Genomic DNA, 25,198 nt, shown 5'->3' on the forward strand with positions numbered 1-25,198 from the left:
TATCAAAATGAATCTGCCACAGGCATACATGTGTTCCCCATCCTGAACCCTCCTCCCTCCTCCCTCCCCACACCATCCCTCTGGGTCGTCCCAGTGCACCAGCCCCAAGCATCCAGTATCGCGCATCGAACCTGGACTGGCAAAAATTCTTAGTATCACTTCTACGTCTTTCTGCTTCATATGCAGAACAATGAACATTTACTGGTGGAATATAAACTTAGGGCCGCTGAAGATTCAACATCATGCCAAGTTTCAGCTTGCTTCCTACTTGGAACAGATTTACCTCTGCAGATTTTTTCCCTAAGCTTCCCAGTTCTGAAATTACTAACTCATCTATAGTGTACCCTGATCAATTTTTATGCTCTTACATAGATTTTCTTTATAGCATGTATCACCTTATTTTTTGTTTAACTATTTATTTTCCTTTACTTAGAATATAAACATCATGAAGATGTTTGTCTTTTTTTTTTGCAAGTCAGAAACAAAGGAAACTTTCATTCTCTGCTCAGAAAATGAAGATGTTTGAACCTGGGATCTAGAGCAGATGCTGTCCCTGAGAGGCAGTGACTAAGGTTGTTTTATAGGGATCTTTTCAGTGGGGAAGGGACGGTGCTCTGGGAGACAGGTGGGGCACAACTGTGCTGCTCACACCCAGATGCTGTGTCTGCACCTCCTCCTTCACTGCGTGCAGCCCAGTGCTGCCATCTTGAATTGGATGCTCAATTGGATGCTAAATGCTGTGCTCAATTCTTCTGCACATTGTCCTCAAGCTGAGGTGCTGCCGCAGTGATTTCACACTAGGAACTCTGGTCTGAAGAGCCAGGTTCAAGGCTTGTACTTACGCCATCCCATGAGCAAGTGATACTAAACTCTTTTACCTACAATTGGTCTCTAGTCACATGGCTTCCTTACAGCTCCAAGGATAAATCTGGTAAATTCTAGTGTCTGTCTTTCTATGCCTATGTATAGCTTGTATAGCTCTAGCACTTAAAATGATGCCTAACTCATAGCAGACACTCAAATATTTGTTGATCTGTTTTGGCCTTTTCTGCTCAAGTAAGAAACATTAGCCTTCCATCTCTCACAAATATCATCATACCCTGTTTTATCATGTGAAAGTCATTCAGTCGTGTCCTACTCTTTGTGACCCTATGGACAAAACAGCTCATGGAATTCTCCAGGCCAGAATACTGGAGTGGGTAGCTGTTCCCTTCACCAGGGGATCTTCCCAACCCAGGGATCAAACCCAGTTCTCCCACATTGCAGGTGGATTCTTTACCAGCTGAGCCATCAAGGAAGCCCAAGAATACTGGAGTGGGTAGCTGATCCCTTCTCTAGCAGATCTTCCCATTCTGGGAATTGAACTGGGGTCTCCTGCATTGCAGGCAGATTTTTACCAGCTAAGCTACCAGATCATGTACCCATTATTAATTTCTTAAATTTTTTTTCAGAGTTCTGTGGCTACCTGTTCTAAAAATAAAAGGTTTTGTTTAGATATATTTGCTTCTTTCTTTTGTCTTTTTTTTTTTTTTTGCCTGGCAGTTAGAGGTTGTATCACTTCAAAATCCTTTTGAGACATGGGGCTTTTTCTTTCACTATATCTATGAGTACTCCTTCCCATTCTTTATTTCCTTTTATTTCTATTTATTTACTTCCCAGTACAGCAAAATTGGTGGAGCCTGATGGGCTGCCGTCTATGGGGCCTCACAAAGTCGGACACGACTGAAGCGACTTAGCAGCAGCAGCAGCAGAGCAAAATTTGGGCTTCCCAGGTGGCACAGTGGTAAAGAATCTGCCTGAATATACAGAAGACATAGGTTTGATCTCTGGGTTGGGAAGATTCCTTGGAGAAGGAAATAGCAACACACTCCAGTATTTTTGCCTGGAAAATCCCTTGGACAGAGGAGCCTGGCGTGCTATGGTCCATAGAGTCACAAAGAGTTGGACATGCACAGCATAGAGCAAAATTTAGCCTTCTGAATTTATACTGCATCCTCTTATCTTTTCTCTTTTTATATCTTAGTCTTTCAGCTTTATGTTCTGGAAAGTTTCCTCGGTGTTACATTCATCTTACATTTTCTATCATTACGTTTTCATCACCAAGAATTTTTTTGTGTCTTTTGAGTATTCATTTTTAGGTAGCTCTATTTTCTTAAGTTTTAGATGCAAATATTTTCTCTAATCAATCTGAAAGTACTGAGTAGAATTTTCTTCACTTACTCCCTGAATGATCATCATTTTCTCCAAAGCTAATTTTTATTTTCTTTGTACTTTTATTTCCTGTCTTCAATTTGGCCATACTTGGTTATTGGTTTATATTTGTGAATGAATGAGAAGATTGGTTAATCTCTTTTTGGGTAGATTTATTTTTGTCAGCTTCTCTGAATGGGATGGCTGACTGAGCATTCAGTACCTATGTGAGCAGTGTTAGCAGGCAGGAATCACCACACAAACTCCTGTAACAGAACACATGCATTATGCTCAGAAAGGTTTTCTCTCTTACCCTAACATTCCCACTAGGACTCTGCTAAATTCTGGCAACTCTTTAAAATGCAAAATCTATTTCTTCTGCTATTCTCTATGGTGATGATGGTCATGGTAGTAAGCTGGCCCAGTTGTTCCAAATGCAATTACTGTGAGTATTTTCCTATATCTCATTGCCATTACAAAAAAACCCTCCAAGTCTGGAACTTTCTGGAAGCTTCATGGGGAAGAAAGTTTTCCAAATCAATTCAGTCCTTCTCAGTATTATGAATGTCATATTCTCCTCTCCTACTCTCTCCTGCTTCTTTTTCAAGCCATTCTCAGCTCCTTTAGATGCTTATACCTCAAGGTTATTTTGGCTATTTGAACATGCTGCTCCAATTCCAATTAAATTTGGCCGGAAGACGTGAAGATGTGTGTGTCTAAGCATCATCTTTAATAAAAAACATGGAAGCTCTTTCAAATATTTCATCTTAATATATACTCCACCCAACAAATAACACTTCAAATCAATAATGTATATTTTCAAAGTATCAATGATGTAAATATTACTCAAAGAATATGACAAGTGAGATTTTTCTTTCAACCTTAGAGATACTCTACAAATTGTTTCCATTTAATTTCTTTTGAATATAAAAATTTTATGAGATTTTATGTTTAACTCGGAGAAGGCAATGGCACCCCACTCCAGTACTCTTGCTTGGAAAATCCCATGGACCGAGGAGCCTGGTAGGCTGCAGTCCATGGGGTCGCTGAGAGTCGTGCACGACTGAGCGACTTCACTTTCACTTTTCACTTTCATGTAGTAGAGAAGGAAATGGCAACCCACTCCAGTGTTCTTGCCTGGAGAATCCCAGGGATGGGGGAGCCTGGTGGGCTGTTATCTATGGGGTTTTACAGAGTCAGACACGACTGATGTGACTTAGCAGTGGTAGCAGCAATATTCTTTTCAATTTCTCAATATTTTTAACAGGAGCTCAGTATTTCTAACTCAAGTGAAGATATAGCCCCATTAATTGCCAATTTTTATAAGCAATCCTTATTTCATACCATAAAATCTGTTTTATACTAGGTAAAATGATTTATTTAACACGTGTAAGTTAGTATCCTCGTTCATTGATTATGGAACCATATTAATTATACAATGGTTCTCATGGGGCCATGAGGGTAATCATTGGTTATTATAAGGCAAGTCCTTGAACAAATGTAAGTAGAAAACTGAATCTTATATTGTTCACTTTAATTTTTTAACTGCAGGTATTTTTGGTTGCTGATATCTATAAAAGGGCTAATTATATGCCTTTTATCTATTGATAAAAATTTGGTAGTAATTTACTTTCTAAAGTCCATTGTTTCTTATAATTTGGGAGATTTTCTGTGAGACTGGCTACTAGGAATTGCTGGGATTTTGTGTTTGATGTTATTTCCACATTTGGTCTGTAGAAAAATGAACACAAGCTTTTCAAATAGCCATATCTTGCTCAAATGTGTTTTTATGACTGAACTCTAAAGCTCTAACTAAACTCTAAAACTCTCCAGTACTTTGGCTTACCATCAAGAATAGTGCTGTGAGCAGCAATTCCATAATATAGTGTTGCTTTTGTTATTTTATGACAATCTGCAGGCACTCCAGAGAACTGGATTGGCAATTCATATAATTCTACCACATAATGCAAATTTTGTTGAACTACAAGGTAGTATTTGTCTTAGTAGTAAGATGAAGGTGAACACTGAGTACTGTAGAAAAACCTGTGATTTATGATCCATGGGAATGCTTGTGCCCCACTGGCTGGTTAAGAGTGGGGCTTTAACAGCTATAAAGCATAAATCTACTGTCTATGAGGCTGCTCAGTTTTATTACTATTTTTCTAACTTCAGAATTTTCCTTTTGGGGATAGAACCACCTTGTCTCGTCATTTATTCCTCATGCTTTTTGTACAGCATGAGTCTGCATATGGCGGTATTAGAATTTCCTAGTTGTACATGATATAACTTAGATCCTTTCTCTCAGGCTGTCCTCATTCTCTTCTTCATAGTTTAAGGAGGGTGGTTAGTAGAAGGAAGTACATTAGTGCAAGATTCAAGACCACAAAGAGAGTCTTAGGTTTAAGATGCTAGTGAAATAATGCAAACAAAATCTGATTGGTAAGAAGAGAAAACAAAAAAGAAAAGAATATAAAAGGAGTGCTAGTATAATCCTTCTTAAAAGAAAGGGAAAGGGCAAAATGTAAGAGGAACAGAGGTCTTTGAAACACTGCATATAAAATATAAGAGTTGAATCTGTTTCTGCATACACTTAATGTCTTTATCTATCTGATCATTTCTACTCCCGGTTTCTTTTTTCTTCCACTTAGGGTGTATTTCTGGCAATTTCTTTGTGCAAGTAATAAACCCCCTTAATGAATTCATTTCATCAAGAGGAAAATACATCTCTCATATTTTAAACCTTTTGTTTAAGAGAATGATGTGTATGTACTTGTGTTTGTGTGGCTGTCATTAGCATCAAATTGGCATTTGGAGTTTTTTGGAGTCTCCTATAGGGACATGTCTTAAATACTACTCTATGTATCCCCACAGTAAATGTTAGATTTAACCAGGAATAACCTCCTTAGATGGGTGAATCACTGGGTAAAGTAAAGGAATATTTATGCCAAAGTAAAAGAATATTCTATTTTATCAATTCTAGCAGTTTTCTTTGTATGAATATTGTGATGGCAGCAGATTTTGGTTGGAAAAGTTTCCTTATGTGAGTTTGATGGCCTGTATTCTACCCCAGCTTCACAGCTTCTTAGTTCTGTGACCTTGAGTATGTATGTCCCTTTGTTATCTTAATTCACTTTCTCTAATCAGGAAGAAAGGACAAAAATATCTCCTAGTTGCCACCTACTGCTACTCTGAGTACCAATGCATAGTATAGTCTAAAAACATGTACAGACATCTTAGTACCACAGAAATATAAAGAATCAGCCTTGGAGTGTAGGATAACATATTGTACATATGCATATTAGTATATCGTTTTTTGATTTTATATGATACATAGGAGGTTTTCCTTTGGTTATAGTTCTCTATAGTAGAATTCTTACTAAATCCTATAAATTCATAATAATGTTTCAGGGCAAGCTTACTTTATAGCAAATACATAATTGTTAACAAATGATTCCAACTCACCATACAAATAAGCACATTTTCATAAGAAAATATAGAATATGTGTAACTAGTATAGCCCATGGAGTAAACAGCCTGAGTAATCATTTGCCATGTTGTGATATAACTTTTCGTTTCTTAGCAATAATAAGAGTTATCTACTTACACTGGTATTTTTATTACTAAAGAACTGATCATAACATGCAATGTATTTTTCATAGGACTAATGTCTATTTAGAAGACTTAATTATATAACTTCATTATTTTACACTATTGGCAAAGTTTGAATGTAATTCAGTGACAGGAAAATTAAATTTGAATTATATTTATTGATCTTAGACTACATATTTCATTTTTTAACTTAGAAAAGCAATCAAAATGAATCATTCAAACAAACCTAATCATAACCAGCCATATATGGTATGTACGCAATAACATTTTATTATTACCTTAAATATACATTACTACTATGTTTTAATATTGGTGGATTGAAAGTATAAAAGTTTTTTATTATTTTGATTTTTTAATTGAAGTATAGTTGGTTTATGATGTTGTGTAATTTCTGCTATATAGCAAAGTGATTCAGTTATACATATATCAATATATACATTTTTTAAAAATAAAAAAGTTTTTTAAAGGAGAAATTTTATTTTATGCCTTGCTTTAAATGTTTAAGGGCTTCCCCGGTGACTCAGCTGGTAAAGAATCTGCTTGCAATGCAGGAGACCTGGCTTTGATCCCTGGGTTGGGAAGATCCCATTGAGAAGGGACTAGCTAAAAGTTTAATAAACAAAGACTTAAAAAGTGACAGCAAATTACTGGTTAGTAATTCTGCTTTGAGAAATATTCTCTGTTGCTTAAAGTATAAAACTCTGACAATTGTATGATCATTATACTTTGGCCACCTCATGCGAAGAGTTGACTCATTGGAAAAGACTCTGATGCTGGGAGGGATGGGGGGCAAGAGGAGAAGGGGACGACAGAGGATGAGATGGCTGGATGGCATCGCTGACTCGATGGATGTAAGTCTCAGTGAACTCCAGGAGTTGGTGATGGACAGGGAGGCCTGGCATGCTGTGGTTCATGGGGTCGCAGAGAGTCGGACATGACTGAGCGACTGATCTGATTTGATCTGATCTGAATGCTGTTGATAGAGTATTTTCTGGAAATAATTATGAAGCCTGAAAATGCACATGTCATATGCATTATTTATGTCACATAGGTGATTCATATATATGCAGTAATGTAAGTGAGGCACCAATATAATTGAGATCAGTATAATTTTTCCATTTTGTTGAATTTATTTCTACTTTATTAGCAATATGGTATTACTTTTCAACATAGATCAGTATTTCATTGATTAGTTAATTAAATAAAAACAGTTGCTGCCTTTCTTAAGCCAATCACATGCCTAGACATGCTAAGCAAGATTAGCCATAACTCTGTGGACTAAACATGTGTCCTGGAGGCCTGGGATCACATACAGCTATCACTGAGGAATGAAAAGGTCACCTGTTTCATTATATTTCTTAGTGCTTGGCTAACATTCAAAGTTCACACATCAGACAGTGAGTTGAAGTATTTCTCTACAAGAACAAAAAATTTTAGAAATAGAGCTCAGTGAGAAAAGCTCAAAAGCAAAACAATATTTTAGCTTTTTTTCTCCCATAGGCTATAACTAAACTAATCATCTAAGCTAATTAACTAAAGCCCTTTAAGGATGGCCAGGTTATAAATATAAAATTATTTTCTGTGATTATTACATTGAAAGGCATTTCCAGGTCAACAATCTAAATGCCTTGAAAAACTGTGGAAGAAGTATTGTTTTCTGAGAGATGAAACTATATTCTGATGTAAACAAGTTTTAACATGTTGAAGGTAGAATATCTGTATCTGAGTGGGCAGGATTTGCTAATGGAATGTTTTCTTGCTAATATTATCTCCAGGGCCTGAATATTTCTGGGTGATATGTAAGTTGATCTCTCCAAAATAATGTGGCTGAATAATATGTCAGAAAGAAGGACGGGGTTGTACAAGATGAACTGGTTATGGCTTTTATAATTCAGTACATGAAGAAAAAGCACGTTATTTATCAAGACAGATGTGAATGCACACTGCAGTGAATTCACTGGAAGTTTTAAATAATTTACAATGACATATTGTGCTACAGTTTAGAGTCTAAATTTGTATTGGATCTTGGAGAGTTGTCCGCTGGTGATTCTGGCAACTCTAAAACTTGCGTGGGAAGGACACTTGCTGTATGCAATTCCTGTGCCTCCATGGTCAAAGGATATTGGAATTTTTCTCTGCCATGCCAAGCATTCTCCAAGAAATGAACTGAGGTTACCTGCTGATAGCTTCCACATTTGAATGTTCAATCCATACATCATTGTCCTACAAATCTTTGTGACATACTTTAGTGTAAATTTGCCATCCGTTATTCCTATTTCTCAAACACTGTCAATCCAAACCAAAACGAGAGCACATTTATTAGCAAAGCTGCACACTTCTGATGCAGCTGCTAATAGTATTTGTAATGAAGTTAAGCATAGTTTTAGAAATGTAATTGTAAGTGCACTTGCTCCAATTTTTCTTAATTTGTTCTCATATTTCAAACACAAAGTGTTCTTTTTTTCACCCTGAGTAATAACATTTATTTTACCAGAAGTTTTATTTAGCAATAATCACTCAAAATTAAATTGTATTATTATCCTTTGCCTCATGATGTACTTTTGGAATCCTGGTACTGAAATAGAAATTATGAATATTTTCAGTGAGTGCAAAATCAATGGATGAGATGATAATACTTTCCTACTTTGTGATTTTTTTTTAAACCAACATTCCATTTAACTGTTTATGGAATTCCTTGGCTAAGAGCCACTAAACTTGGGCACAAAACAAAGACACAGTATGCCCACTGTACAAGCAAATTACAACCTGCTGTGCCATGACCATTCTAATATGATTTTCTCAAGTGCATAACTTTGTTGCTATTTCCCATTGCCCTTTATTAAGAGTAGAAAAGAACATGAATGGGACCCCATTCACTATTAGAATAGGAGAGAAGGAAGGCACCAGAGCTTTGGGGACTAGTAGGGAAAACAATAAGAGTTTGATATGAAATAACAGTAGAAATAGTTTTAGGGACTGTCAGGTAAAATGTGAGGGAAAAGGATATGTCAACCTGTCACTGCTAAGGAATGAAAATTATTAGCATTTTCAACTACTCACATACACTTGCTTATCTAGTTGTCCACTAATCCTTAGCAGTAGCTCTCTTTGTATTATATTGTTTTGTGTTGCTATACTTTGTTTATTTTACTTTCTAAATACTTTGGAAATAGTCTGTATTATATTGATTGGTAATAGTGAATTTTTTTCTTTTCTCTTTTTACTGGAGCATAATTGCTTTACAATGTTGTGGTAGTTTCTGCTGTACAAAAAAAATGAATTAGCTGTATGTATTTGAGAAGTTTTCGAGAGTTTATACTTCTTTCCATAGAGTCTTATGCTGCGTGGGCTCAGTTGTTCAGTCCTATCCGACTCTGGCCAACTGTAGCCCACTAGGCCCCTCTGTTCCATGGGATTTTCCAGGCAGGAATACTGGAGTGGGTTGCCATTTCTTACTTCAGGAGGGGTCTTCCAAACTCAAGGATCAAACCCACATCTCCTACCTTAGTGGATGGATTTTGTTACCACCGAACCCTTGGGAAGACCTCTATATTTCTTACTATCATGCTAATTCTAATTAATTTAAAATTATAATTTAGCCATATGAAAAAATTGAAATATAAAAGAATTTATTGAATTGATGCTTTTGAACTGTGGTGTTGGAGAAGACTCTTGAGAGTCCCTTGGACTGCAAGGAGATCCAACCAGTCCATCCTAAAGAAGATCAGTCCTGGGTGTTCATTGAAAGGACTGATGTTGAAGCTGAAACTCCAGTACTTTGGCCACCTGATGCGGAGAGCTGACTCATTGGAAAAACCCTGGTGCTGGGAAAGATTGAAGGCAGGATGAGAAAGGTACAACAAAATTTGAGACGGTCGGATGGCATCACCGAGTGAATGAGCATGAGTTTGAGCAAGCTGCGGGAAGTTGGTGATGGACAGGGAAGCCTGGCATGCTGCAGTCGATGGGGTTGCAAAGAGTCTGTCCTGACTGAGTGACTTAATTGAAGAAAAAATAGTTTTATATTATTATTGTTTCTTAGGTTTCATTTACCATTTTTAAAATAGGTAACTTGTTTCAACCTACAGTCCAATTCAATAGATATTTTGAAATTTATACGTCCAAATATGACTTTTAGATAATAGTCTAATTATATTCCATAATTTTCATGATAAACACTTTAATTTTGAAAGAAATTTATAAGTTTTATACTTAACACTATGTTCACAGATATGTGTTTTTGGCCCAGAATGAAAATAATCCACTTTCAATGCAGGAGACCCAAGTTCAATCCATGGGTCTGGAATGTCCCCTGGAGAAGAGAATGGCTACCCAGTCCAGTATTCTTGCCTGGAGAATTCCATGGACAGAGGAGCCTGGTGGATCCATGGGGCCATGAAAGTTGATACTACTAACACTTCCACGTGTTTTTCTTTATCTTCCATTCTTTCCCTTTGATATATATCATATTTTTCTTAGTGCTTAACAATGAAATCATTATGACTGTTTTTGCAAGTCTTATATTGAACTGTTAAGAAGAATTATAGTGTGCCCTGTAATGCAAAAGGGCTTACCAGGTAGCTCAGTGGTTAAAAAAAAAAATCCATCTGCCAATGCAAGAGAGATGGGTTCAATTCCTGGGTCAGGAAGATCCCCTGGAGAAGGAAATGGCAACCCACTCCAGTATTCTGGGCCTGGGCAGTCCAATAGACAGAGGAGCCTGGCAGGCTACGGTCTAGGGGGTCACAAAAAAGTCAGACACGACTTTACGTCTAAAACCAAAACCAATCAAGCCTTCCGTATCCCCTGATCCTGTTTATGACACCAACTGTCTTCCTGAATCTCACTATGTGCACTGTTGCCTGAACCCAGGGTAGACAAGAAGCAAACTAAGAGGCTGGAAGGAGATGTTAGGATCCACAGGAACTGCAGACACCTTTATTCTCTCCTGGCTGGTATGGCAGCCATAACACAGCCTCTCTCCTGGCTGATGCAGCAGCTGTAGAAACAGCCACAACATAACCATACAGAGCTATAATGGAGCCATAACATAACCTCATATAACATAACCATGGTGTCACTCCAGTGTAGCCCCAGTACAGCAGCAGCCAGGACTTTCATGGTGAAGCTCATACAAATGTACCCACGCACAGTAACCTGTGACCAAGCAGGTACCTCGTGACGTGCATGAGCAGTGGTATAAATGATCTCAGCTGTTACATAGTCATTGTTTACAAAACGTGGGGTGAGAGAGCCTGAACACACCTTCTTGGCTAATTTGCTCTCTCTCCACACCTCTACAATTGCTTGATCCCATCCCCTAAAATCTCTAAATCTTTCTATCTCTCTCCATATATATGTATGTACATGTGTATGCATGCATGTATAAATACACATTTTGTTGATATAACAACATGTTTTACTCATATTATCCTTGAAGCAGACTTATCTGGCAGTTCAATAATTCAATATTATATTAGGCACTAGAGTCTATTCTGTTTTTTTTCCTGTTCCTTCTTTTCCTCCTTTGTATTTTGATATGAACCAGAAAACAAAAAACAAACAAACAAACAAAACACACTCTTACTGAGTTTGTTGTCAACACAATAATCTGAGTTGGTTTTTTGAAGACACTAAATATATAAACTAAAAAATCAGTTATATGTGACAACTTACTGATCTGTATTTAGGAGTAAAATAGTAGAGTAGTACTATTTATTGCGATCACTTATTTTCACATTTCTGTTTGATGCAGTACACAGCTGATACAAGAGGGAGTGCCGTGAATGCTTATCACCGAGCTGTACCCTTCCTGCCTAGCCCCTAACCCTGGTAGTTCCTAAGGTGTCCTTGGACCTTGTTGATTCTACTGCTACAGTTTAAAAATAACTCATTAAGTAATAGTTTTATCTGTTCCTCTTTTCCTTCTATGTTGTAGCTGCTGCTGCTTGTTTTTCTTAGTATGCCAGATATGATGTCATCATATGCTCTGTTTTGAGTGTCTTAATAACAGCTGCCCCAGTAAATATTTTATAAAATATTCAAGTCTAGCTAGAGTTTCAAATAATATGCTCTATCTGCAAGTCATGTGACCAGTCCTTAAAAGACTAGTATACTGAGCGAATTTAAAGTGAAAACAATCACAAACAGAACAAAAAAAACAAAAAAACTAGCAAAGAAATGTGGGAAAAGACTTTGGGACAAAAAAAAAAAGCTGGGACAAGTTGTGAAGAGGGCTGGAATTATTCAGAATTTTACTTGAACATGTTAGGTAAGTTGGGATATAAATTAACTCAGTTCTTCAAATTGGTACACATTATATTTGTTTTCTACCATATCTGCCTTATGTCTTTTATGTTTAACTCAGATAAGAGTTTCTTAATCTATTTAGTAATTTATTCATTCATCTGGACCCATTTCCTAAGCTGTTATGGAATGGATGTACAGTTGTTTGCACTGCTGCTATGGGTTTTGTGATAATGTCTTCCTCGGGGTACTGTGCAAGGTGTTTGGATCACTCAAAAATTCTGAAGTGGACTGTAGTTATGATTCATTTTTATTTGATATAAATATCAATTGTTGATTGAAATAATCTAATATTCTGTCATTAATGATGCAGACACCAAGATTAGAGGCAACAGTAGATGGTTTTAAAATTGCAAAATGTTTATCATGCTCCAGAGATTGAATTCTCATAATAGGTGATAACAGGATGGCAGGATATATTGTCATATTTTTATCCATAGGAAGATATATGTTTTCTTAATGCAAATATTGATTCTCAATTTGGCCTTAGTCACAATGAATATCTGAGTCGATGAATCTTGATATTGACCTTAATAGTAATCAATTCCTACTTCATATTCCTGAAGTCATAAATTACAGTTATATGCCGTTCTGGTCTTACTGCTTTCTAATTTCCCACAACATTCTCAGATCAATACCTTACTATTTACTAAGTGAAGAAAACAATTTATTCTGATAACACATTTGTAGTACATAACATTTTAAAATTACAAAGCTGATATTTTAGCTTTTCTAACTCCTAATAGGCATTGCAAGATAATATGTGATCAAGGGAACTTATGTACCTGACATCCTTGAATCTTCAATAACTTGATTTATAATTGATGACTGATGCACATTTTTATTTCTAAGTGTGAAGGTTACATAAATAAATAGGTAGTTACATTGTTTTATTCAGAGACATGCCACTTAAAGCAATATTATAAATGCAAAATACTTGAAATTGAATTAAGCATTTTAAGCTGAGCCATAAAATCAGTTGTTGGAATGCAGAATTAGAAGATAATTGCCAGATTTCAGCATCAGTATGTACCATTTTCTAAAACTTTAGAAGTGTTATGACAGTAGTTAAACTATAAAAAGCTGCACCTAGATGAAATTGACTCATCAAAAGAAATATACAGCAAAGAGACTACAGAATGGGCCTGGAAAATTAACAAGGCCTGGTGCTCTCTGCCTAAATCATTGTTACACACTAATTAGTGCTGTGCTCTGATTTGAGGCTTTAAATTTGTTCCTTTGAAGATTTTCTTAAAATTGTATTCAAAGGAAAGGCTCCTCTTTAATAAAACTGTATAATTCTTCATTCACTTGGGAAACATAGCTTCCTAGCATAATGCTGCTTGAAAACCTGGAGCTGACTTCTAATAGAGGTGCTAATTATTAACATTCCAGTATCAGCCAAAGGCTGCATTCTCTAAGACTGAAATAAAATAATAGTGCACAAATATTTCAACTCCATTCCCAATAAGTACTTGAAAAATTCAATAATGTTCATTAAATGCATAAATGTGAATATTAAAAATAAAGATATTTCCCCTGTGATTTATGATGTACTGTCTGAAAAGCAAAGCTGAAGAAAGGCATCATTATATGGCATAAAAAGGAATTCTTTGGCTGTTAATTATAATGTAAATTTATCATTACACCAGGAAAAAAGAACAGCTTGATATTTAAAAACCATCAGGCATGGTTGGTCATTCAAAATATAGATGCATTAATCTTTAATAATTCATGGAGTACAATATGGACAAGGATAATATAAAATGATGAGATACCTTAAAATGACTTAAAAGAAAGTTCTAGTAATGGTCTATTATAAATGGAAACTTGATGGAAGAAAAGAGGATATTTAACTTTTTCTTCTAGAAGATAGAGTAGTTAATAAGAAAATTTATATAGAATTTATCTCCATATGTCTGCAAATTACCTTATTTACTACTATTTTTTTCTCTACCATTTTTACAATGACACAATGTAAAATCCCTTCCCTATGTGAAGAAAGCTATCACTGTCATGTTAGAAAAGGAAGTAGCTTGCCCTGGGAGTTAAAATAATGAACTTTTTAAAAACACATTAACTCTCTGTGTGTCCTTGGGAAATTGGCTTACCCTCTCAGGCACTTTATTTCCTCATTTGTGCAGCCAGAGTCAGAGACGCTGATTTCCAAATGTTCACCATGCAAGTGAGATCGAGGAGGTTTTCACCCTAAACGATAAAACAGGGTTAGTTGATAATCTTGTATTGTGTCAGTTTAAGCTGGAAATACATGATACTTTCCAGAATTTTCTTCCTTGAATGGTCTCAGGTAAAGACTGGTCACAAGAGGTATTTGTTTGAAGTTGGGGGAAGAAGGTGAAATAAAAGCCATTGTACTTTGAAAGTTGTCATCGGTTGAAGCAGTAGGGATAAATGCAGAATTCTAGCTTGTTCTCAATTTGCTACTTGCCCAGCTCTTGTCATCAAATTCTGACTCTACTGAGCAACTAGATGCTGAGCTATTGCAATGGAGAGCCAACAACTTCCCATGGTCATCTACCCTGCCCTCTTTGTGATTCTACCCTAGCAGCCTCCTGCCAGCTCTGACTATTTCATCTACATCAGGGCTATTTGGTGACTTTTTCCTTCTCCTTTCTAGTCCTTTTAATTCTTCAATTCCTCCAACAATTGTGTAGCAACTAACTTTGGAGTAGTAACTTCTTGATTTTCTAATATCTATTAATGATCATGCTTTCTTGTTGAAATCCTAACAGACATAATTGGTGAAGCTGTGCATCAGAGCTAGCATATTTTAAAAGCTTCATGGATAATACATACGTAATAGTTAAAAATAAAGAAAATGCCCATATATCTTCAATTTCATTGATCCCATAAAATTATTAGATACAATCCAGAATTCCCAAATATATTTAATCTTGAAAGTAGTGTTAAATTCATGTATTCTTGATTTCGCATTATTATAAATTTCTGGACTTTGCCTTATCTTTAAAATTTTACTTAAATTTAAGTAGCAGATATATAAAAATAAACTTTGAAATTGATATTCATGTAAGCTAACTAAAGAAGAAAAATTTTGAATAAAAGTAAATTTAAAGAAAACTTACTAGTATCTCAATGTCTGTATTTGCAAGAGTATCAGAACTCATCTGACATGAATTCACTGAGGAATCCAAATTTCTCTTGGTTTCTAAGCACAAACTGAGTATTTTTAATATAATTTTCCAAAAGTATTGTTTCATGACTTTTTGGGGGAGGGAGAAGGTTAGGAGATATCATTCAAATTTTCCCAAATCTTACTTCCTGCTTCTTACCAGCCAAATGTATATGTACTGTTCATTTATAAGGAAATGTGATACATAATTTCCTGAGAATACTGCTGACTATCAAAGTCTGGGGACTTGTGGAGCTAATAGAAACAGTAGAATGATGTGATATCAGTTTGTGAGATTGCCTTATATTTACTTAAACTTTTCAAATTCAAAGCTGGTATCCGCTTATGTAATATGGCTTTTAGAGAAATTCAAGCTCATGAATGAGAATTTCTTAGAGACAGTGTTCATAATGATACATTCTGAAATATCTGGAAATTGAGTTCACAGTTAAGGTCCCTGATAAACTGAGGGACTCAAAAAAATATAATCAGAAGGTCCCAGCACAGGCAATGGAGGAAGTTAAAATAGGGAGACTGCCCATCTTTTTCCATCTTTTTAGAAAGGTGTGCAAAAATCTTCTAGGAAATTAAATTCTCAGCTTAATCTTATCTTCTATAATGCTTAAATTTCATTTTACTTTTTGTGAATTAAACAGTGTATTGTTCTAGAAGTACTAAAGGAGAGATAAGCCAGAACTCTCTCTCCCCAAATAATATTCCAAATCCATGTCTTACATATATTGTGGCCAATAATCTTATTCTTTACCAATAGGAAATAAAGTGAGAAAAAGCAAACTGAAGTGGGGTAGGGGAAGCATAATGTAAGTATTATTTTTCCTAAGTATCTATGGCAAATGCCAATTTTCCATGACTTAAAGCCAAGACAAAACAAATTATAAAATATTTTCATAAAGCCAATTCCAAGCTAGCAATTAGTTCCACAGCCAAGAGACGAAAAAAGATATGAATTATCCAACTTAGATGAGTTATCCAACAAACAGCTAACAGAGTCATAGCGGGGAGAATTCAAGATGAACAGAGTAAGAGGGACGAGGAGAAAATAAAGAGCCACAGGCGAACAGCTGTGTGGGGGTTATTGTCTACTCTCTGTAACAAACAGGGAGAATGATCACTGTATTTGCTAGAATTAGATTTGACTACATGTTCAAAACATGAAGATCAGCAGTATAAGTACGATATAAAATTTCACGCGCAGGAGAAAGCCACATTTCAGCAGCCATGAACTATTCTAATAATTTACTTTGTGGCTTTCCAAAATTGTCTGTGTGGTAGACTGAATTCTATCATGATCGCTCGAATCTTGTCCATTAGAGTACACATCCTATATAATTTTTTGTGTAGGCATAAACCGTGACATTATTCTAACCATTAGAATATGGGAAAGGTAAGGGAATTTTGCAATTCAAGTTCTTATCATTTGGCTTTGAGTTAACAAAAGGAAACGTCCTTTTTGGGTCTGACAATTAGGTGAGCCCTTTGAAAGAGATCCCAGACTTTCCCTAAGTTATAGACTTAAAGAGCAGAGACATTCTCCTGTTATCCTCAAAGGAGCAAACTGGCATATTGTAGAGAAGGGCTCACACAGTAGGGAATGGCAGCAGCCTTTAGGGACTGAGCGCCTCAGTCCTGCACCTGCCAGGAATGGAATTCTGCCAACAACCACAAAAGCTTCAAAGGGGATCTCAAGCATCAGAGGAGCCCACAGTCCCAGCTGACACCTTGATTACAGTTTTCTGAGACCCTGAGCAGAGGGCTAACTTCAACCATGCCCAAATTCCTGACTCAGAAACCGTGAGATCCTAGATGGCTTCTATGATCTATCCAACACAGCTTCTTGAACTTTTGTCCTCATATCTCTTCTGTAAAAAGAAACATGAAAGAAGGATTAAATAAGAAGGAGAAGAAGAATAAAAGTGCCTCCCTTTAAGAACACTTTCTAAATTTCATACTCAACAGTTCTGATTATATATCTCTACCTAGAACATGGTCACATGACCACCTTCATCTGGGTAGGAGGGTTCCATTACAAAGAAAGAGTGTGCAACTGGGTATCAGGAAAAAGTGAGATTATCTAGCACAAATTTCATATAATTTAAAGACGTTAAGGGAAGCGGGTAGTGGGATGGGTGTGCTGATCCAGAATGTTACCAGAGAGCAATTAATTCACTGCTAGCAGAATTGGTCCATATTCAATCTGGTCAGAAAATAATAAAGACTTGGAGTAATCAAGTATCTTATAAATTATCATATGTAAAGTTCTACTTTGGAGAAGGAAATGGCAGCCCACTTCATTATTCTTGCCTGGAGAATTCCATGGACAGAAGAACCTAGTGGGCTACAGTCCATGGGGTCACAAAGAGTCAGACACAACTTAGCAACTAAACAGAGTTCTACTTATCATAGTAGTAACAGAAGACCTGAACTTATTTTTTAACATAAAATCATATAAATCAAGGTAATAAAACTACAGTCCTCTACAAAAGAGCGCCAATTTCAGTCAAGCATGTTAGAAAAAAAAAAGACTGAAGTACTGTTCCTTACAGTCTATTGGAAAAAAATATTTTACATTGAGGTTTGGCTAAAATAATTATATGCATTGGATTGTTGATAACATTTCAAGATACATGATTCAGAGGCTCCTTAGTCTTAATGTTATTTGATTTGTGTTCAATAATTTCATCACTTTTGAATTTCTGGTAAGTCTTACTACTATAGCTTCTTTTATCTCCACTTAACCTCTCAGGATTTCAATATAGCCAGTCCTTAAACTCAGTTAATTAAATAATGACCTTATTTAACATTGGTAATATATGTTGCACACACACACACATACACACATACATATATATAGTCTAATTTCATGATAATACAAGTTGGGATATTAATATACTAAATATCACTCATTTTAACAATCAAAATCCTAGCAAGTAAGAAGAGGATAACTAAGTCATGAAATTGCCATATTCTTATGGTTAATGTATAACTTTTTAATGGAACATGATATGTTTTATGTCTTGTTCTCTTAATTGTGATTATAGAAACACTATTTACTGTTTTTGGACTTGGTACTTGGTCTTGGTCAATTTTTTTCACATCTCCAAGAAAGCCACATTATAACTCTATTTCACATAAATTAGCTATCTCATCTGTGAAGATATATTATGCATAGATTTTTTAATTCAATTGAAATTCAGCAAACAAGCTATTATAAAGCTATCAGCTTAGATCAGTCTGACTTAATATATTGGCTCAATGGATACAGGGGTCTGTTATTTTTCTGATACTCTTAAGTTCCTCTGAAGTTTCTTTGCTCTAATGAACTCTATTCTCCTTGTTAAAACTGAAGGACAAAGGGTCACAAAGACTGAACTCAATTGGAAAAAAATTAAACTGACTTTAGTTTCAGCTAATATAATGTGGCAAGGATCTGGCATTTAATTCCCATTTGTTTACAAATGCTAGACAATATGGAGCTTCTGAAACCTCAAAAGGGACTTCTCTTAGAGAAGAAAAATGTATTAAAAAAAGTCTCTTTTATCCTTTTCCATTTCAATACTCAAACTGTGATATTTAACTCATGTTATTTAATTCAAATTCTCTGTGTTAGAATAGAAATTTGAAAGCAAATATTTATTTGGCAAAATAGGTAACCAATAGAAGTAGGGAACTCTCTAGATGGATAATACAGTATTGATTTATAATTATTAGTTCAGTTTGGAAATTACATTACTCATATTTATTTTAGTAAGAGTCTATCATTACTTGAAACAAATGTGCACTTGTATATGGAGAAAATAGAAGTAGGAGAGAGATAGGATGATACCCCCAAACTTAAACCAGATAACCCTCTTAGCTCTTCATTAGCCAGGCAGATATGGTTAGCCAACAAATAAGGAGGAATAAAACTACTGTCATTCATGAAGATTCTGTGGTTACCTCTTCTTTGTACCCTTATAATTTCCTTAAAATGAATGTTATGAATATGGAAGAAAAAGTTTCACCCACTTTCTTAGATAGAACTTCAAGCTTCAAAATTTCTGGGTTGGAAAATAGCTTGAAGTCCTGTGATTATGAGGGAAATTTTCCTAGGACCCTGAAATGTAACCAGAATTACTTAATGTTTGTCTATGAAAAGATCTGAATTTTTTCATAACTTATTTATAGATCATGGGATGTAATCTTACTTGTGAAGTGCCTGTCCCTCCCACCTCAACTCTAAAGGATCAGAGAATCAAGAATTTGAATGTCAAGTCAAAGAGATTGATGTATCTTTCTAACAACAGATATAAAGCAGGTAAATTATTTTAAAAATCTCTGTCTTCCATAGAGAATAGACTTACGGACATGGGGAGAGGGAAGGAGAGGGTGAGATGTATGGAAAAAGAAACATGGAAACTTACATTACCATGTGTAAAATATAGTTAGCCAGCAGGAATTTGCTGTATGGCTCAGGAAATTCAAACAGGGACTCTGTATCAACCTAGAGGGATGGGATGGGGAGGGAGACGGGAGGGAGGTTCAAAAGGGAAGGGATATATGTATACCCATGGCTGATTTCATGCATTGGAGAAGGAAATGGCAACCCACTCCAGTGTTCTTGCCTGGAGAATCCCAGGGACAGAGGAGCCTGGTGGGCTGCTGTCTATGGGGTCACACAGAGTCGGACACGACTGAAGTGACTTAGCAGCAGCAGCATGACTGATTCATGTTGAGGTTTTACAGAAAACAACAAAATTCTGTAAAGCAATTATCCCTCAATTAAAAAATAAAGAAATTAAAAAAAAAAAAAAAACCTTTGTCTTCCAGTACCTATCATTTCATTGCTGCCTTAGTAGATCACCATGGAACAGCCTTTCTAAAGAATCCTTACACAAACTCCACATGTCCACTTCATTTCATAATTTGTAAGCTGATACCATATTCCAAAGTTTGAACAATTTTAGTTCACCTTCATATACTTTATCATTAAAGTAGGGCATTTTATCTGGAGATATTTCTAGACCTGTCCCTGTATTGTACATGAGACTAGAATACTCACAAAACTGTGAGCTCTTGGTGTGATATTACTAGCCCAGATTGCAGCTTCATTTAGGGAAACTTTCCTTTAGAACCCTTCATGTATTTTCAAGCCAGAGGTAAACTTCAGGTGGAAATAAATCATCTCTACCTTTCAAAGTGTTCTGATAAAATGAGTTGTCAAAGGAGAACAGTTGCAGTGTGTCTCAGTGAAATTCCTAAAGCATATTCAAATGCATCCTATCTTCCATATACCAGTACATGCCAATAGATGATAGGAATAATATAACTTTCATCAAATAATGAATGATTCAGTTACACCGGACAGTAAATATCTACTGACTTTGCACGTGTACAAATGAGACTTCATGCTGTGTTTCTTGCCATAAAAACAAAAATAAGCTACAGCTACAAAATGTCTTGCTGGAGCCATTGCACAGCAGGTTCTACTATTCTGTTGTTAATTCATCTCCTCCCAACATGCTCAGACTAACAATTTTTGAAGCAGGACAAAATCTTAGGTTGTTAAAACAAATTGAAATCATGAAATAAAGTCTCAGTAGTTTAACATTTTATTGTATTTTATAATTTCATTATAAAATTTTTCATTCAAAAAATTTTTATAGAGATGCTGTATATATACATCATTTAAGTTCTGCCATTATCATTATACTATATTTGATTTGTCATATATTTATCCACGTATTCATGTCGGTATCTCTCAATTGGCCAAATTTATATTTTTTCCTGGTGCATTTGGAAATAAATTGTAGATACTTTCCCCTTAGGATGTCAGCTTATGTATTATTAACTAGACTTTAATCTTGGTTTAACTTTTGTTATGATGTAAAATATATAAAATGGAATCCACTCATTTTTAATGCACATTCTCTGAATCTTGCCATTCCTCTAGGTAATGTAACTCTCTAGCAATATAGAATATTATCATCACCACCCCCCAGAAGTTGCCTCTTGTCCTTTCCTGATCAATCACTTCACATCCTCAGATAAAAACTGCTATGGTTGTATTCCACTGTATATTCAGTTAACCTCTTCTAGAAGTTAATAGAGTAATCATGCAGTATGTACATTCTTAATAGACATTTTTCATTTATTATAAAACTTTCAAAGTTTATTCGTATTGTTGAGTGTACAGGCAGTTTATTCTCTTTTCATTGCTGAATAAAAATGTATCATTTGTGAATATAATATAGTTTATTAGTTTTCTTATTAGTGGATGTGGCAGCTGTTTCCAGTTCTTTATTACTATGAAAGAGCTAATATGAAAATTCTCATATGAAATTTTATGACACTTACTTTCATTCCTTTTGGATAAATGTCTAGGATTAGAGTTGATGAGTAGCAGCATGGTTGTGGTGGTTTATTTGCTTGGTAGTGTCTGACTCTTGTGACCTCATAGACAGTAGCCTGCCAAGCTCCTCTGTCCATGGCAAGAATGCTCGAGTGGGTTGCCATTTCATGGTATAGGATTTTGAAATTCCACCAAGAATGTATGGAACTGCTGGTTATTCTTCATATTTGTCACTGTTTGGTGTTGTGTGTCTATTTTGTTTTAGTCACTTTGAGTGGATGTGTAGTGGTAGCTTTGTGGTTTTTATTTGCATTTTATTGATAGCTCATGATACTGAACTGTTGACACCTTTTCTTTTTGTTATTGGTTGTTTTCATATCTTCTTTTGCAAAGTGTTTATTCAAATATTTTGCCCATTTTTATTACTGGACTGTTTGTTATTTTTATTAATGAGTTTTATGCTCCCCAGATAGTTCAATGGTAAAGAATCTGTCTGCCTTTGCAGGAGATGCAGGAGACAGAGGTTCAATCCCTGTCATGAAGATCCCCTGCAGAAGGAAATGACAGCCCACTCCAGTGTTCTTGCCTGGGAACTCCCATGGACAGAGGAGCCTGGCAGTTTACAGTCCATGGGGTCACAAAGGATTTGGACATGAATTAGCAACTAAACAATAACATGATACTTAAATACCAGTATTTTGTCAAAAAATGTTTTTGTAAATACTTTCACTTGGACTATTCATTTTCTTAATGTTTTATTCTATAGGTTATAAATTTTAATTAAATATAATTTATCATTTTAATATCATTTATTAATATTTGTGTGAGTTATCAAGGAAATATTTACCAGACCATCCAAGTCAAAGAAACATATTCATGTTTCCTTGATAGTTTTAAGTTTTATATACATGTTTATGTTCTATCTCAATTTAAAACTTTTATAGAATACAAGGTAGGTATCAGGGTGATTATTATAATGCCCATATACATATCCAGAAATTCTAGTAATATTTGTTGAAAGTCTTTTTTTGCTCTACCACTTTTCTCTGAAACATAAGTTGAAAATTAAATAATATACATGTTGGTTTATTTCTGGGCTATTTTGTTTTATTAATGTGTAATGTATTCTTATGCCAAAGCTGCATTCTCTTGATTACTGTATATTTAAAACAAGGTTTGAAAACTGGTAGTCTAAATACTCTAATTTTGTTTTTCAAAATGGCTTTCAGTATTCTAGGTTCTTTGCTTTTCCACACATTTTAGAATCAAATTGTCAGTTACTACAGAAAACTTGCTGAGATTTGATTTGACTTTCTGTGGAATCTGTATATCAATTTGAGAGGAACCGACATCTTAGCAATATGAGTCTCTCAGTCCATGACAGTGACTTTTCTTATTATTTATTCAAATCTTCATTAAGTGTAGAGGTTTAAAAAAAAACTGTTGATACTATAAAAAAGATCATTACTTTCTATTTCATAATTATGAATTTTGATTTTTTACTGAATTCACTGATTAGTTCTGTTAATTATACTGTAGATTTCTGATGATATTATATGTAAACAATATGCCTTCTGCAAATAGGTATTCTTATACTCTCTTATCTTTATGTCTTGATTTCTAACTTTCTGTAGTGGCCAAGAACCCTGTAGATGTGGTGAGAATGGATATTTTTTTCTTGTTCCCTACTACAAAGAAGAAATTCAAATCTGCAGTGTTAAATGTGAAGTTAGCCTTAGGTTTTTCATGAATGTCCTTTTTCAGGTAGAGGGAATTTCCTTTTATTACTAAATTGCTACAAGTTTTAATTTTGAAGGAATGTCAAATTTTATCAAATGTTTTTTTATCATTTATTAAAACTTAATTTGTACTTTTTCATTTTTACAAAATGGGCTACATCCGTTGATTTTGTAAATTTCAATCAATCTTACATTCCTGTGACAAAATTTATTGGCTGCAACACATTACCCTTTTACATATTGCTATATCTGATTTTCTAAAATACTATTAGTCAAGTTTGCATGTAGGTTTATAGACATATATTAGCCTCCAGTTATTAGTTCCTTCTAATATATATTTTTATTTTGAAATTACCCTCCTTCTCCTCTATATTGTGAAAGAATTTGTGAAAGATTGTGTTATTTCTTCCTTAAATGCTTAAAAGAATTGACCAATGGTATCACCTGGTCCTAGAGTTTTCTTGTTGGAAAGTTTATGAGAATGGGTTCAATTTATATACAAGACACATAGCTGTTCAAATTTTGCCCTTTGTTTCTTGTACATTTCAGTAAGTTATGTTTTACAAGAAAATTGTCTATTTGGTTTAAATTGTTGTAGTTGTTGACAGAAAACTGTTCATAATATTCTCTTATTTTGTATGTACCAGTATTACTTGTATGTACCTGTGCTACTTGTTAGACCTAATGGAGGCAGAAGATATTAAGAAGAAGTGGCAAGAATACATGAAGAACTATACATAAAAGATTTTAAAGAACCAGATAACATGATGGTGTAATCACTCACCTAGAGTTAGATACCTGGCATGTGAAGTCAAGTGGTCCTTAGGAAGCATCACTATGAACAAAGCTAGTGGAGGTGATGGAATTCCAGCTGAGCTAGTTCAAATCCTAAAAGATGATGCAGTTAAAGTGCTGCACTCAACATGCCAGCAAATTTGGGAAGCTCAGCAGTGGCCACAGGACTGGAAAATGTCAGTTTTCATTCCAATCCCAAAGAAAGGCAATGCCAAAGAATGATAAAACTACTGCAGAATTACACTCATCTCACATGCTAGCAAAATAATGCTCAAAATTCTCCAAGTGAGGCTTTAACAGTACATGAACTGAGAACTTCCAGATGTTCAAGCTGGACTTAGAAAAAGCAGAGGAACCAGAGATCAAATTGAAAACATCTGTTGGATCATGAAAAGTGCAAGAGAATTAAAAAAAAAAAAACAAAACACAACTGCTTCTGCTTCAGTGATTATGCCAAAGCCTTTGACTGTGTGGATAACAACAAAGTATGGAAAATTCTTCAAGAGATGGGAATACCAGATCACCTTACCTGCTTCTTGAGAAATATGTATGCAGGTCAAGAATCAACAGTTAGAACACGACATAGAACAAGGGACTGGTTCCAAATTGGGAAAGGAGTACTTCAAGGCTGTATATTGTCACCCTGCTTATTTAACTTATATGCAGAGTACATCATGAGAAATGCCAGGCTGGATGAAGCACAAGCTGGAATCAAGATTGCCAGGAGAAATATCAATAACCTCATATATACTGATGATAACACCCTTACAACAGAAAGCAGAGAGAAGCTAAGGAGCCTCTTGATGAAAGTGAAAGAGGAGACTCAAAAAGCTGGCTTAAAACTCAACATTCAAAAAACTAAGATCATGGCATCCGTTCCATCAATTCATGAGAAATAGATGGGTAAACAATGGAAACAGTGACAGACTTTATTTTCCTGGGCTCCCATATCACTGCAGATGGTGACTGCAGCCATGAAATTTAAAAGATGCTTGCTCCTTGGAAGAAAAACTATGACCAATCTAGAGAGCATTTTAAAAACAGAGACATTACTTTACC

Source organism: Bison bison, unplaced genomic scaffold (assembly GCF_000754665.1).
Source record: "Bison bison bison isolate TAMUID 2011002044 unplaced genomic scaffold, Bison_UMD1.0 scf7180017864517, whole genome shotgun sequence".
NCBI classification, from domain to species: Eukaryota; Metazoa; Chordata; class Mammalia; order Artiodactyla; family Bovidae; genus Bison; species Bison bison.